Source organism: Rhinatrema bivittatum, chromosome 1 (assembly GCF_901001135.1).
Source record: "Rhinatrema bivittatum chromosome 1, aRhiBiv1.1, whole genome shotgun sequence".
Taxonomy (NCBI): Eukaryota; Metazoa; Chordata; class Amphibia; order Gymnophiona; family Rhinatrematidae; genus Rhinatrema; species Rhinatrema bivittatum.
In genome coordinates this window covers 538970105-538984719 of record NC_042615.1, presented here as the reverse complement: position 1 = coordinate 538984719, position 14615 = coordinate 538970105, and the positions used below count along the sequence as shown (strand labels likewise).

At 43.0% G+C, this 14615-nt stretch overlaps 1 protein-coding gene across 1 annotated transcript in view; it reads left to right on the top strand.

Moving 5' to 3' along the window:
• LOC115098206 (guanine nucleotide-binding protein G(I)/G(S)/G(O) subunit gamma-10) overlaps nucleotides 1–12201 on the top strand; it is a 28575-nt gene extending 16374 nt beyond the window's left edge. The window contains exon 3 of the mRNA XM_029614644.1: nucleotides 10779–12201. The gene's annotated coding sequence lies outside the window, so the exon portion shown is untranslated. The remainder of the gene's footprint in view (nucleotides 1–10778) is intronic.
• The last annotated feature ends 2414 nt before the right edge of the window (nucleotides 12202–14615 follow it).

The window sequence follows — 14615 nt, the reverse complement described above, 5'->3', positions numbered from 1 at the left end:
TGCGCCCCATCCAGGCAAAAGCCTCCCTTTAGGAGACACAGACACCTCAGGGGAAGAGTCTTATTCCCTGGAGGAAGGGGAAATCCCTCCAGGGATGGAACCATACCAAATTATGATGCAATTTTCTCCAAAGACGAGTTACCAGCTCTCATGTCTCTGACCCTGAAGACGCTGGCCATTCCAGCCACGAGTACCACAGCGGAGCCAAAGACGAATCCAGTTTTGGTCGGTTTCCGTCAGGCCTCATGCTCTTTCCCAATGCTGCAGGCCATACAAAACTGATTGACCTAGAATGGAATGCTCCGGAAGCCAGCTTCAAAGGAGGTCGGGTCCTAGAAGCCTTATACCCCTTGGAACCCACGGCCAAAGAACTTCTATGGTTCCCAAAAGTGGACACCATGGTCTGCGCAATCTCTAAGCGCACGACCATACCAGTCGAAGGAGGTGCTGCACTCAAGGATGCCCAGGACAGCCATTAGGCATCCATCCTTAAACAGTGATTTGATGTTGCAGCAATGACCCTGCAGATTGCTTCCTGCTGCGCTGTGGTGACACGTGCTTGCTTGCTTCTCTCCAGAGACGCAACCATCTTCGCCGAAACATTAGAACCGGCGATATCCGTCCTCACGGATGCGACCTCAGACCTGGTACGCACCTCAGCCAGGGGCTTCTCTTCCATAGTGGCAGCCAGAAGACAACTATGGATCCGAAATTGGTCAGCCGACGCGACCTCCAAAACGAACCTCACGAGAATGCCTTTTAAAGGATCTCTCCTGTTCGGGAGCAAATTGGAAAAGTTAGCCAACAAATGGGGCGAATCTCCAGTACTTTGTTTACCGGAGAACAGGAACAAGAAAAATCAGCACTCCTCCCCCCGAAGAACCAAGGGCAGAGGAACCCAGCGCTTCAGATCGTACAAGAACACATACTACCAAGCACCTCGCCCCAGCTGCACCCTACAATGAAAATCAACAGATCCATCCACAGGAAGAAGCCATAGGGAGCAGACTTACCCTCTTCTACCAAAGATGGGTCGAGATAACATCGGACAAGTGGGTCCTAACCATCATTCGGGAGGGATACTACCTGGACTTACATAGCAGACAAATTCGTGAGATCACCATGCCACTCCCTTTCCAAGAGAACGGCAGTGGAAACCACACTGACAAAACTACTCAGCCTAAAGGCGATAACCACAGTGCCCAAGCACCAACAAAATACTGGTCACTATTCCATCTATTTTATCGTCCCCAAGAAGGGAGGGGACATTCAGGCCCATCCTGGATCTAAAGACTGTCAATCGCTACCTGAGGGTACCACACTTCCGCATGGAAACCCTACGTTCAGTCTAAGGGCAGTACAACCGGGGGAATTACTCCAGGGGAATATCTGACCTCACTGGATCTATCTGAAGCCTATCTCCACATCCCAGTTCATCACGACCATCAGTGCTTCCTACACTTTGCGATACTGGACCATCATTACCAGTTCCAGGCGCTACCCTTCGGACTAGCTACTGCTCCTCGGACGTTCACCAAAATCATGGTGGTAGTGGCGGCGACACTGAGGAAAGAAGGAATCCTCATACATCCGTATCTGGACGATTGGCTGATCAGGGCAAAATCTCCAGAGGAAAGTTACCAGGCAACCACTAGAGTCAAGAATCTCAGGTGGGTCGTCAACAAAGCCAAGAGCTGCTTACAGCCCTCCCAATCGCTAGAGTACCTGGGAGTCCGGTTTGACACCAAACAAGACAAGGTTGACCTTTCCCCTACAAGGAGAAGGAAACTGATGGACCAGCTGTGAAAATTGTTGAACTATGCTCGCCCCAAGGTATGGGACTACCTCAAAGTCCTTGGTCTCATGACATCAACCCTAAAAGTTGTCCCATGGGCAAGGGCCCACATGCACCTACTACAACGTTCCCTACTATCATGATGGAACCCGATGTCCCAGAATTACTCTTTGTCTCCAGATACCGGCAGAAGTTCGGACCCAGCTCCAATGGTGGCTACAGGAAGACCACCCGAGCAAGGGAGTAAGACTATCCCCAACGATCTGTATCTTGTTCACCATGGATGCGAGGGTGGGGAGCCCACTGCCAGGAACTGATGGCCCAGGAGCAATGGGACAAAGAAGAGTCGGGATGGAACATAAACTGACTGGAAGTCCGAGCAGTCAGACTAGCCTGCCTACAATTCAGTCACAGACTCCAGGGCGAATCTGTCACAGTCATGTCTGACAACACCATAAGTTGCCTACATCAACTGCTAGGGAGGAATCAGAAGCCAACAGGTGTCCCTGGAAATAGAACCCCTAATGGCGTGGGCGGAAGCAAATCTGCAAGGGATCTCAGCTGCCCACATCGCGGGAAAAGACAATGTCACTGCGGACTACCTCAGCAAAGAGAGTCTAGACCCAGGGGAATGGACGCTGTTGACCACAGCCTTCCAGTTGATAGTAAACCACTGGGGAACCCCAGCCATGGATCTCCTGGCAACCCGGTCCAACGCCCAAATTCCCAAGATCTTCAGCCGCAGACGAGAACCGCAATCCTGGGGAACAAACGCCCTCGTCCAGACCTGGCCACAGGAAGACCTGCTGTATGCCTTTCCCCCATGGCCACTACTGGGCGGGATCATCCTCAAGATAGAACACCACAGGGGGCTAGTACTTCTAGTAGCCTCAGACTGGCCAAGAAGGCCATGGTATGCAGACATGCGGAGACTTCTTGCCTACCTACACACAGGAACCTTCTCTGACAAGGACCGATCCTCCAGAAGACCCGACTCTATTCTCTCTTACGGTCTGGCCCTTGAGAGGATTCGCCTGAAGAAGAGTGAATACTCTAAGGCAGTGATTGGCACCTTGCTCCGAGCACATCTCTAGCTTACATACGAATATGGAGAATATTCGAAGCCTGGTGTGAGGACAGCGAGATCCTTCCGCAGACAGTCAAAATCCCCATGATCCTGGAATTTCTGCAGGACGGCTTGAAGAAGGGGGTTGTCTGTCAACTCCCTCAAGGTTCAGGTGGCTGCGCTGGCCTGTTTTAGAGCCAAAGTGGACGGCATCAGTCTATCAGCCCATCCAGATGTTTCCCGCTTCCTGAGAGGGGTCAAACAAATCCGACCACCATTAAAGTGGCCAGTGCCCCTATGGAATCTCAATCTAGTGCTAGACTTCCTAGCTGGAGCTTCCTTCAGACCTTCACGTGGTCTGTCACTACGGTTCCTGACCTTGAAGACCGCATTCCTAGTGGCAATATGTTCAGCCCGTCGCATCTCTGAATTACAAGCGCTATCCTGCCAGGAACCATTCCTCAGGTTCACACCAGGATCCATACAGCTACGCAGGTCCCCTCCTTTCTCCCGAAGGTGGATTCTCAATTTCATTTAAACCAAACCATCTCGCTGCCATCTCCAGACGAACATAAGGATTTGGCAGCGAGATGGTCTGTCACCCATGGCTGCCCCGGAATCCGGAAAACTCGGGTGGCAAACCCTGAGAACAAGACAAGCACGGGTAAGCCAGGTATTACCCCTAGTTCAAGACACCCATACTTGCCGGGTGTCGGCGTTATTCGGTTGAGTGCACTGGTGGTCTCCAGTTTGGAAATCATTTGAACCAGTCCTTGATTAACTTGGCTAACTTGATTATTATAGCACACATATATCCACAATTGCTTTTCGAGGAGAATACTGAAGAGCTAAGCTTCCTGCACGGGTATATGTAGGCGACGTCAGCGTTGAAATCTGACTCAGTCTCCCATCTGCTATCAGGAGTACACTATACCCATTGGTCCTGAGTCCATCTGTCTACACTAAGGAAAACAAAATTATCAGGTAAGTAATTTGTCCATTTGGCCTCCTAGCCATCTAAACATAGAAACACAGAAACGTGACGGCAGAAAAAGACCTTTTGGCCTATCTAAACTGCCCATCCACACCAACTAATTCAGCTAATTCACCAATTAGTGCTTACTATTTACTCAGAGATCCCTTGTGTTTATCCCATACTTTCTTGAATTCAGATACTGTTATAGTTTTCACCATCTCCACAGAGAGGCTGTTCTATGCATCCACTATCCTCTCTTTAATGAAATGTTAGATTACTTCTCAGTATATCTGCTTTCACCCTCATCCCCTGATTCCTCATTCGAGAAACTCCTCTCCATTTAAAGAGCTCCACCTCCTGTGCATGAAAATCTTGGAGGTATTTAAACATCTGTCATATCTCCCCTCTCTTGCCTTTCCTTTAGGGTATACATGTTCACGTTTTGAAGTCTGTCCCATATGCTTTAGAATGAAGACCATTGATTATTTTAGCAGCCACTGTTTCAACCAACTCTAACCAGTTTATATTCTTTTGAAGGTGCAGTTTCCAGAATTGTACACAGTATTACAAATGAGGGCTCACTCGAGACCTGTACCTTTTTCTGCTGACCATTCCTCTCTCTATGCAACCAAGAATCTTTTTGGCTCTTGCTGCTTTATCCAGCTACTTGACCATCTTAAGATTATTAGATATGATGGTCCCCAAATCCTGCTCTTCTTTCATGCTTAGAAGAATTTCACTCCCTATATTGTACCTCTCCCTTGTGATTTTTGCATCCAGAATGCATAACTCTGCATTTTCTAACATTAAATCTTAGCTTCCAGAACCTAAACCATTTCTTGAGCTTTGTTCGTTTTCTGCACCCACTTGGCTATCTAACCCTTTGCAGATTTTGGTATCGTCATCAAAAAAACAAACCTTTACAGACAATCCTTCTTAAATTTCACAAAAAATGTTGTAAAGAACCGATCTAAAGACCCTTGGAATGAGCTTCATTTATCTTTACCCTTTGTTATCTCTCACTCAACCAGTTTCTAACCCATTTAGTCACTTTAAGGACCATATCAAGGGCGCTTCAGTTTTTGTATAAGTCGCCTATGTGGAACCGTGTCAAAGGCCTTACTGAAATCAAAGTACTCTATACCTCTGATCTGACTCTGTCGCCCAGTCAAAGAAACTGATCAGATTAGTCTGACAAGACCTACTTCTAATAAAATCATGCTTTTTCGGACCTTGCAATCTATTGGATTCCAGAAACTGCATTATCCTCTGTTTTAGCAGCAATTCCATTAATTTGCTTACCATGGAGATCAAACTAACTGGCCTGTCATTCCTAGCCTTCTCCTTACATCCGCTTTTGAAAATAGGAACCACATCTGCCTGTTTCTGGGACTACTTACAGTTGAAAAGTTCAGCCAGTGGAGCTTCCAGAACTTCTGTAATTTTCCTTAAAACCTTCCAGTGTATTCCATCTGGCCAAATCGATTTATAGACTAAGTTTACTTATTAGCCCCTCACAAACACACTTTTTCTGAAAATCGATTTGAGGTTTACCTCATTTCCAATCTTTTGTGTTCATTTTAGTGATCTTGCTCTTTGCCCTTCCTTAGTGAATATCAAATAGAAATATTTAAGCAATTCTGTTTTTTATTTCCTCAGCCTCTACATATTCCTCCTGTTACTAACATATCAGAAAAAAATCTTGTGATGGCATTAAAGTGTATAGTATGGACTAATATAGTACCTTATGTATTATATACTGTTTATTATATACTATCCAAATAAAATATAATTTACAAAAAAAAAGCTTGTCTACATGTTTTACCATATTTACTATTTTTTCTTCCATTTCAATCTTTGCATTCCTGAGTACTTTCCAAGCTTCTGTTAGCTTTTCCTGATGATATCACCTCTCTCTCTCTTTCTACGATCCCTTGTAATTTATGAATGCCAACCTTTACTCTCTCACCTTTTTAGCTACTTCTTTAGAAAACGATACAGCCTGTTTGTCCTTCTTCCAGGTGTTCTAGCATTCCTTTTGAATACCCTGAGGACCAATTCACATCTTCATGGGTGGGGTAATAAAACAGGTTTTCTGGAGTTTTTGTTTGGTTTCCTCAGAAGCATTCTCTGGCTCCATGCATAGCACACTGGCCCTGGAGAGAGCAGATCTCTGTTCAAAGTCAGCCACAACACATTTTGCACTAACAACCCATAGTCAGCGGCTTCAAGGATCGCATCTGTGGGCACTGGATGTCCATCACAGATATGCACTCCTTCAGCTGTCACTGTCTGGGCCCAGACCATGACTCCTCCAAATGCTATAGCTGTGGTTGGATATCCTCCTAGGGCTCAGCAACACCGAACCTGGAAGATGAAAGCCCTAAGGAGGGTGTTGTCAGGTAAAAGCCCAAAGCCTTGGTGCAAAGCTGGGCAAAGAAGCTGCTTCTCATCCAGGAGATAGGCTAGTCATAGGACTTTCGGTATAGAAAATCAAGATGGTCTCTTCTCTTGTTCCTGCATGCATGGGAAAGTTCTCTACCCTCCCCCACCCTTGTGGTGCTGGTTCCTGGATCCATCTTAGGTCAGCGGTTGAGTGTGGCATGGAAACTTGTGGTACCATGTGAGATGTCGAGACGAGCACTTAAACAATACCAGGGATCCCTTCAAGGATATACCCCCTTTTGGAACTAAAGAAAAGATCAGCATCAATGACACAGAACTCTGCTGAAGCAGGGCCCATCCTGACACAGATGTGGGATATGGCCTCATTAGCACAGGTCCTATCATACTTTACGGTATGGAAGATCCCTGTGGCGCCAAGCCATTTATTTTAACCTGGGGCTGACCAGGGTGTAGTCTGTGTCATTGGTTTAGAGCTTGCATTTTAGGGTGCAGCATGCTGTATTAGTTAGTAAAAGCCAAGGTGCCATCAATTGTTTAAGAGCAGATCACTTTGGCACATAAGCCTAAGAGTCCAACTATGGAATAGAAAGATATTCTGCTGGCATTATCCATGGACCAATGCGCTGCTTGACAGAAGTTGTTGATGCAACTGGTACAGTGTGCCTCAGAGCCAGCTGCTGGGGTGCTAAGTTCCCCTTCAGCTTTGCAGGCAGCCCTTAATGAGGATGAACCAATCTTGGTTTCTGAACAGGATATCTCTTCTTAAACTCCAGCTCAAAGAGTTTCCCAGCCAGTGGGAGTCCAGTTATCAGAACTAGTGAAGAATTTCTTTGCCACCTTAAGCTCATTAGAATGGAGAAGGATGTTAGAACCTCTTCTGTCCGAGAGGGAGGCAATTTTACTGCTTAGTGGGGCCACTCAAAGTCCCATACTGGTGCATAATTCTCCTCAAGAGCTTTATAGCTTTGGGAGTAAGTCCTCTTGATGAGGTGGTGGTTTCACCTCCAGAGGAGTCTCTTCATGAATCAGAATGGGGAAGAAGTGGGATTGGTTCACTCTGACTTCTTACTGGACGTGTCCTCCTTGATCAGTGGAGATCTCTTCCGTGATTGCTTTCATTGACAAGATTGGAAATCCTATGCTCGAGAGAGATTCCTTGGGGATTCCTTTAGATCCCCCCACTGGACATGCTTCAGCAATCCTCTCCTCCAGAGGATCTCTGGTTAAGCTGAAAAAGCACTGATCATCGGCATCAGGAAAGAAAAGGACCCAAGAACAGATGCCTTTGGGCTTTTTCAATTCATTCAGTCTCAGAGGACTTTCACAGCTGTCATGATTCATAAACTCCTCAAGGACCTCCAGATGAGGATGTGGCAGACAGGCATTTTGCTTTCCAGTGGCCCAGAAATGGAATCTAAAATACAGGGTCCTGGCCTCCCAGGTGAGGGGCACAAAACCAAGTAGCATGGACCCAAGGATCATGATCCCCAGTGGATAGTCCTCTACAAATCAGTCTGGAGCTGCAAGCTATCTGCTATGCTTTAAGGTCTTTTTCTGACTTTTCAAGAAAGAGAATCTTATTTATTTATTTAACAGTTTTATATACCGCAGTTCAGGTAACATAGTTACTAATCACTTCGGTTCACATTTCAACAAATATAATGACAATATAAAGACTCGTTTATAATGTCTTACATAGAACAGGGTGATTTAACTTGGATAAAAACTAATAATGAACAGGGGGAGTAAATTTATATACATATGTCTTGTATATACATGAGTGGGTTAAGAGAATGCTTGGTTGAACAGCCAAGTTTTGAGTCTTTTTTTGAAGGTTGGTGTCGATTGTTCGAGTCTGAGGTCTGGTGGGAATGAATTCCAATGTAAAGGGCCTGCGGTGGATAGAGATCTTCTACTTAGTGTTGTTTTGACGGGATGTGCTTGTAGGGTGCCTCTCTGGCCTTGTCTCCTCGGTCGGGAGGTAGAGTGAAGCTGTAATCTTCATCCAGAATGACAACCAAGTAGCCATGTGCTGCCTAAACAAGTAGGAAAGTACAGGCACCTATTCCCTCTGCAAGGAAGCCCTCCGAATGTGGTCATGATCAGGTCTTTACAATGGCCATCTCCATGTGATCTAACTTCTGGGAATCCAGATCAATTTGGCGGACCCCCATAACAGTGTTAAAGCCACATAAGTGGTCCTGGCTCAAGTGATCACAGATTACTTGTTCAGTTGCTGGGGAAAACTGGTGATCAGTCTGTTCCCCTCAGAAGGCAAGAAAAAGACTGAAATCTTGCTTTATGCATCTGAGCAACTACAGATCAGCTCCTGATGCTTTTGTGCTAGACTGGAGTATCGGTCTACTCTGTGTGCCCTCCAAAAGCTACTTTGGGACAAGGTGAAGGTAATCCTCGTGACATCAGCCTGACCATGGCAAGTATGGTATCCAAATCTCATATGGCTGTTAGTTCAGTTTCTGGTACTTTTGGGAATGTCTCTGACTCTTGCTAGCTTGATAAAACAAAAGGCTAGGCGATCTAAGAAAGCTGTGAGGGCAACACAATGGATTAGATGCCAAATGTCCGTTTAGAATCTTTATTTTGGAGACTTGCTCATCCAATATGAGATATGATATGAGATAATCATACATACACAAAAGATATTACATACAGGTAAAATCATTCATTGTTCACATATTCACATTCTCTGGTCGTCAAGTTATATTTTTCATGGTGTATGTCTCAATTTATATGGTCCATTTTGTTTACCATTTATATGCATTTATGATTTTATATTTGATTTATGTATGTCCTGTATCGTTAAGTTACATTTATTATTTGTGTACTATAGCCCCTGAGGCAGCCCCATTGTGTGGGCGAAACTCGGCCTGAGTCTGGCTTTTTATTGGATGAGCAAGTCTCCAAAATAAAGATTCTAAACGGACATTTGGCATCTAATCCATTGTCTGACTCTTGCTATACAGGAAGAAGGCAAACTCTGCCATCCAAACCTGCCAGTGTTGGCCCTCATAGCATAGATGTTGTACACAAAGTAGTCTTCTCCTTCCCAAAGAGGTAGAGGATGTTCTGATTTCCATCAGGAAACCTTCAGCCAGAATATCCTACAGCTTTAAATGGAGTAGGTTTTCGATATGGTGTAGAGCCAGGCAGCTAGAACCCTTCTCATTTAGTATTCATTATCCCTCTGGTCCTCAGGCCTTAGCACTTCTATTGTCAAAGTGCATATTGCTGCCATTGTGGTATATAACCAACAGGTAGAAGGGGCTCTGATCTCTCTTCACCCTTTTTGGTATCAAGTGCTGACATTCCAAGTCTCTGGTCAGTAAACCTCCAGTGCCTTGGGTCCTCAGTGTAGCCCCAGCTCAACTTAGGAAATTTCCTTTCTAACTTTTTGAATAGATGGACTTAATCCTCACCTGGAAAGTGTTATGTCTTGTTGCTTTTACTTTGGCACCAAGAGTAAGTGAACTACGGGCTTTGGTTTCATATTCATCATACCTCCAATTTTTTCACGCATCTCAAGTTTCTTCCAAAAGTGGTGGCTGTATTTTCACACTAATCAAGCCATTGTGCTACCTACGTTCTTTTCAAGACAACATGCACACAAAGGAGAAGGGACTCTTCTTGGACTGTAAGAGAGCCCTGGCATATTTTCTAAAGAGGATTAGACTTCACTGTCAAGTTTCTCAACTGTTCGTGTCCTTTGATTTAAATAGAATAGGAAGAGCAGTTGCGAAATGAACTCTACAGTCTGCTAGACAATTAGAATGTTACTGTTACTTGTTGGTTGTCTTACAGATTACAGACTTTGTCAAGACTCCTCCATGACAGCCATGACCACTTTAGTAACTATCTCAAGGCCACCTCTATTGAAGACATCTGCAAAGCTACTACTTGATTGTCAGTTCACTCCTTCACTTCCCAGTACTGCCTGAACGGCATGCCATAAAGTGACATTAACTTTGGGCAAGCAGTTCTATGCAGCCTGTTCTCGCTGTAGCTCACTCTGCACATGGGTGGGGGTTGGATTGTCAAGTAAGTGCTTCCCCTGTGCAGCTCTCAACTTGGGGCTCCCCACGTGCTATGGCTAGTTCATGTCTGCTTGTCAATGGAGAGAGCAGGTTGGCTTACCTGTAGACAGCAGAACAATTAGCTGTACTTAATACCTGCCCACCTCCCTGCAGAGTCTACTACCTCTCTATGATTTAAGCTCTGGAAGAGACTGAGGGGCTCAAGAGGCAACTCCCACGCATGCTCCATAAAAGTTTATGAAGCTCTGAGAGCTAGGTCCATGTCAGCGCCATTGAATGACAATTATCCCCGTGTTATGGCTAATTCATCCTACTGTGTACAGAGAATCCTGATTAGAGGTAAGCGAACTCGCTTTATGTGCAGTATCAATTTAGCAGCTGGGCAGCCTCTCCTGGTCTACCTCAGGGGGTGACACTTTTGAAGAAGTGCTTCAGGGGAGCTGAAACTTTAACCTCCCTTTCATCTTTGTTTTTTTTTTTTAGGGAAGAAGTCTTCAAGCTTGGCCGGAGTCAGAGCTGCCTTCCTTGTTCAAGAACACCCATCCTCTTGAGTTCTTACATCAGTGTAGCCAAAACTGTTCACAGATATTTATTAGTTTGTTCTGGAGTAGCCGTAACTTTTACTAAAACATTTTTAAAGAGTTTTATATATAAAAAAGAATCCTTTATTCTTTTCATTTCATAACTAATGGCTTGCATTCATTTTTACAGCTACTACAAAAAGAGAGAACCTTGTTTAATTTCTTGATGTTTACATTTTGGAAAGAAATGTTCTTTCACCAAATAACGTTTAATTTTTCTTTTTCTGCATTTGTGTGCACCTGGGTTAAGGTTTTTTTTTTTTTTACATGTTTCGGTAAGAGTTTTGCTGGATTTGCATTTTTCTATATTGAAAGACCCTTAAAAATACATGCTCTACAACAAAGGAAATACTATTTGTCCTAAGAGCCAGATGCCCCTCTCTATTTCTAAATGTAAAAAAATAGAACTATTTTTAGAACTTTGGAAGCTGGTTAGGGCAAATCTTCAACAGCGATGCCACCCAAACTGTTTGCTGTCGCTTATCTTCATAATTGACTCATGCATTTAACTATTGGTGCTGAAAACAGGTACATTTCCTCACCACCCTTAACATTAATAAGAAAACTGCTCCCTGAATCCTGCTATTCAAGACACACACACACACAAATTCTATTAATCAGAAATTCAACACATCCTCTTTTTATGAGCATACAATTTGAATTTCAAATTGATGCTTTTATTTTTTTAATGTGTTTCACATATAGCAGGATTCAGGGTGCAGTATTTTATATTATACTGGCTGTCCCACCAACGAGCACTTTAGGGGGGTTCATTTTGTATCATTACAATTAAAAAAAAAAAAAAGCATTAGACCAGTTTTCAAAGCTGATGTCCACTTGTAAGTTCGCTTTGAAAATAATCCCACCAAATCTACTGTATATACATAAGTTCCAGCTGCTGAAACGTCTGCACACACTTTTTTTTTTCAGGAAAATTTACACGCATGCTTTTTAAAATTCCAAAGTTCACACATTAAGTGCAAAATGCTCCTCAGCTCAGCCCTCAAGAATCACTCCACTCCGTTCAGGTAAACATATTTGCATGAACATGAAGTACACGCGCAAGTTTCCCCACATATCGGACAGGGAATCTTGTGTTGGGCCATTTCTGCACATAAAACACTATTTTGCTTGCACAATTCCTTTTGATAATTATCTTCTAAGGGGGATAATTTTCAAAGCCATTTCTGTGCACATAACAGGAGTTTATGCATGTAAATGGCACATTAAACACCTGATTTTGCATATACTTTTATATACTTTAAAAAAAAAAAAAAAAAAAGAGGCAGAGTTGGGATTTCCGTGCACGCTTTTTATTTTAAAAACCATGTGCATCAGTTCACACGCAGAAGTTACATAGAGCAAAGATCAGGTGTAACTTTGTGCAGGTGAGTTTGTGCATCACTTTGACTTAATTTTCAAAGCAAACTTTTCACTTTGAAAATTGATGTAACTTGTATGCACAGCTGTTGCAGAAGTTATCCCAGAGGTTACAGAATTACCTTCTCTGTGTACACTCAGTTTGTTTCCAATGCACAAAATCTTAAATTTCTCAATTTTGTGGGTTTTTCTCCTTCATATTCCCTTACCAAAACCTGTACATTCATTTTGAATGCTATATATACTGCAAAATACTATAAAACTGAAATCTAAATGTATCTGTATTCATTAAATGTAAATACCCAGCATCTTATCATATTCTGTGTGTGGTTTTTGGGTGTATATTTTTCTAAGACCTAACTGGTGTGTGTAATGAGAGGAATTGATGGTATGAAAACAGAACCCAAAGCCAATTTGCTAATAATTTTATATATGACACCTGCCAGGATTAGAAAGGAGGAAGAACGTTGAAATACTTGACAAATTTCAGGAAATGTGTATTATAACTGCTCACCATTGGTGGGGCTTGCTCTCTCTCTCTTTTTGGAAGTGCAGTTCGGATGGTGTACAGGACCTTTCACTTATGGTGTCTCTGCAATGTGGTATCTGGAAGTCAAGCTAAAGAAACCTCAGCTATTGCATTGGTGGGAAATATAAATATAGAAATAAATTCTTTGTATAAAAATGTAGCAAGGCCATGCAAGCAGCCAGTGAGTTTGGATCTCCCTGCTCTCCTTGTGTTGCATTTTCATGTAAACTGTACCTGACATATGAGGACGCAAGGCAATGATGAAAGCAGTTCATATACCAGTTGTGGGTGTGGTTAGGAGGAACTGCACTCCCTGCTTTAAAAAAGCAGAACTTAAAGTATTTATTATATTATTTTTTAGATTTAGTATAGTGTAACTTGCACATTTTTTATTCCTCTGGGTTTCCCTTTTCTTCTTTCTCCTGCTCATTTTATATGACTGCTGCTGCTTGCATCTGGAAGGAAGAAAACATTGCACAGGTTCCAATAAAATTACATATTTTTGAAAAGCATTTTTATTTTGCAAGGCTTGATTGAAACTAAACAGATTGGTGACGCACCAGTTTTTACTGCCAAAAGATTTGCAATATCCATTCATTAAAGGATGTTCACGTCCTTTGTAGGTATCTAGTGACTGACGTTTGATGACAGGTCATGGTAGATCTTTTTATTTCCTACATTTCTCACAATAGAAGACCTGTTGCTTTTGGGAGTTTAATATAGCTGCTGTTTTAGCACATCTGCCTTTCTTTGCTCACAGGTGAATGAAATTGCTAATGTGCCATATGCTGGAAAGGGTTCCAAGAGCCCTTTATTAACTTTATGAAGACAAAGTATGTCTTACAAAACACATCACAAATGATGCAAGCATTTTGATTGGAAAATGGTATCATGACCTTTATCTACTTTTATGGAGTCTGCCAGGTACTTGTGACCTGGATTGGCCACTGTCTGAGACAGGATACTGGGTTCGATAGACCTTGGTCTGACCCAGCATGGCATTTCTTTTGTTCTTATGATTCTGGGACACAAATAGATTATTTTGATTAGGTCGTATGGGAAATGAGTTTGGTAGTTTCTGCCCAGAAATGACTTTTTTATTTTACATTTCAAAAGTACAGTAGCTTCAAACATATCTCTTTCTGCTGTCTGGTAGTCTAATAGCCCGATAAATAACACAGCAGGACTTCTGCAGATCTAAAAAGCAGTGACTGATGTCTGTTAAGATAGAAGAGAAAGCCCCTGCCATGATCTGACTAGAATCAGTGATATCAGTACTGATGTTCATTAAAAAAAACCAAACCCTCCTGCTTTCAAAAAGCTCCTTATTAAGCCCAGCTGGCTTTCTTAATTGTTGCCTAACTGTTCAGGGCTGATACTACTTTCTGCTCTCTGCCTTCCTTTGCGCACAGATTGCATGAATTTTAGAGATGGGGGGGTTATGGTTGCTGTGTTAGTCCACTTGATACGTAGAAATAAAGGTCAAACAAATAAGTTGTAGACAGTACCCTTTTTTTCCATCGATAAGCAGACTGAATTTGCCATTACATGTGGGTGACCTCATCCGAGGGCACTAGATGGACTCATCTCTCTTCAAGATAATAGAACTTTGAGCTCTATTGAGCATGTGCGGGAATTCCCACATGAGCATTGTCTTGTGAGCCTCCTTGGTCATTTTTTGACCAAGCAATTGCACTAACATGTACTGTCTCACCTCAGAATTTTTTCACAAAATCTATTTTTTTCCTTCACAGTTAATCACATTATTTGCTTGCTGCCTCAGTAGCCCCACAAAAGCATTTTTCAGTGCTGCCAAAAAAAAAATAATAA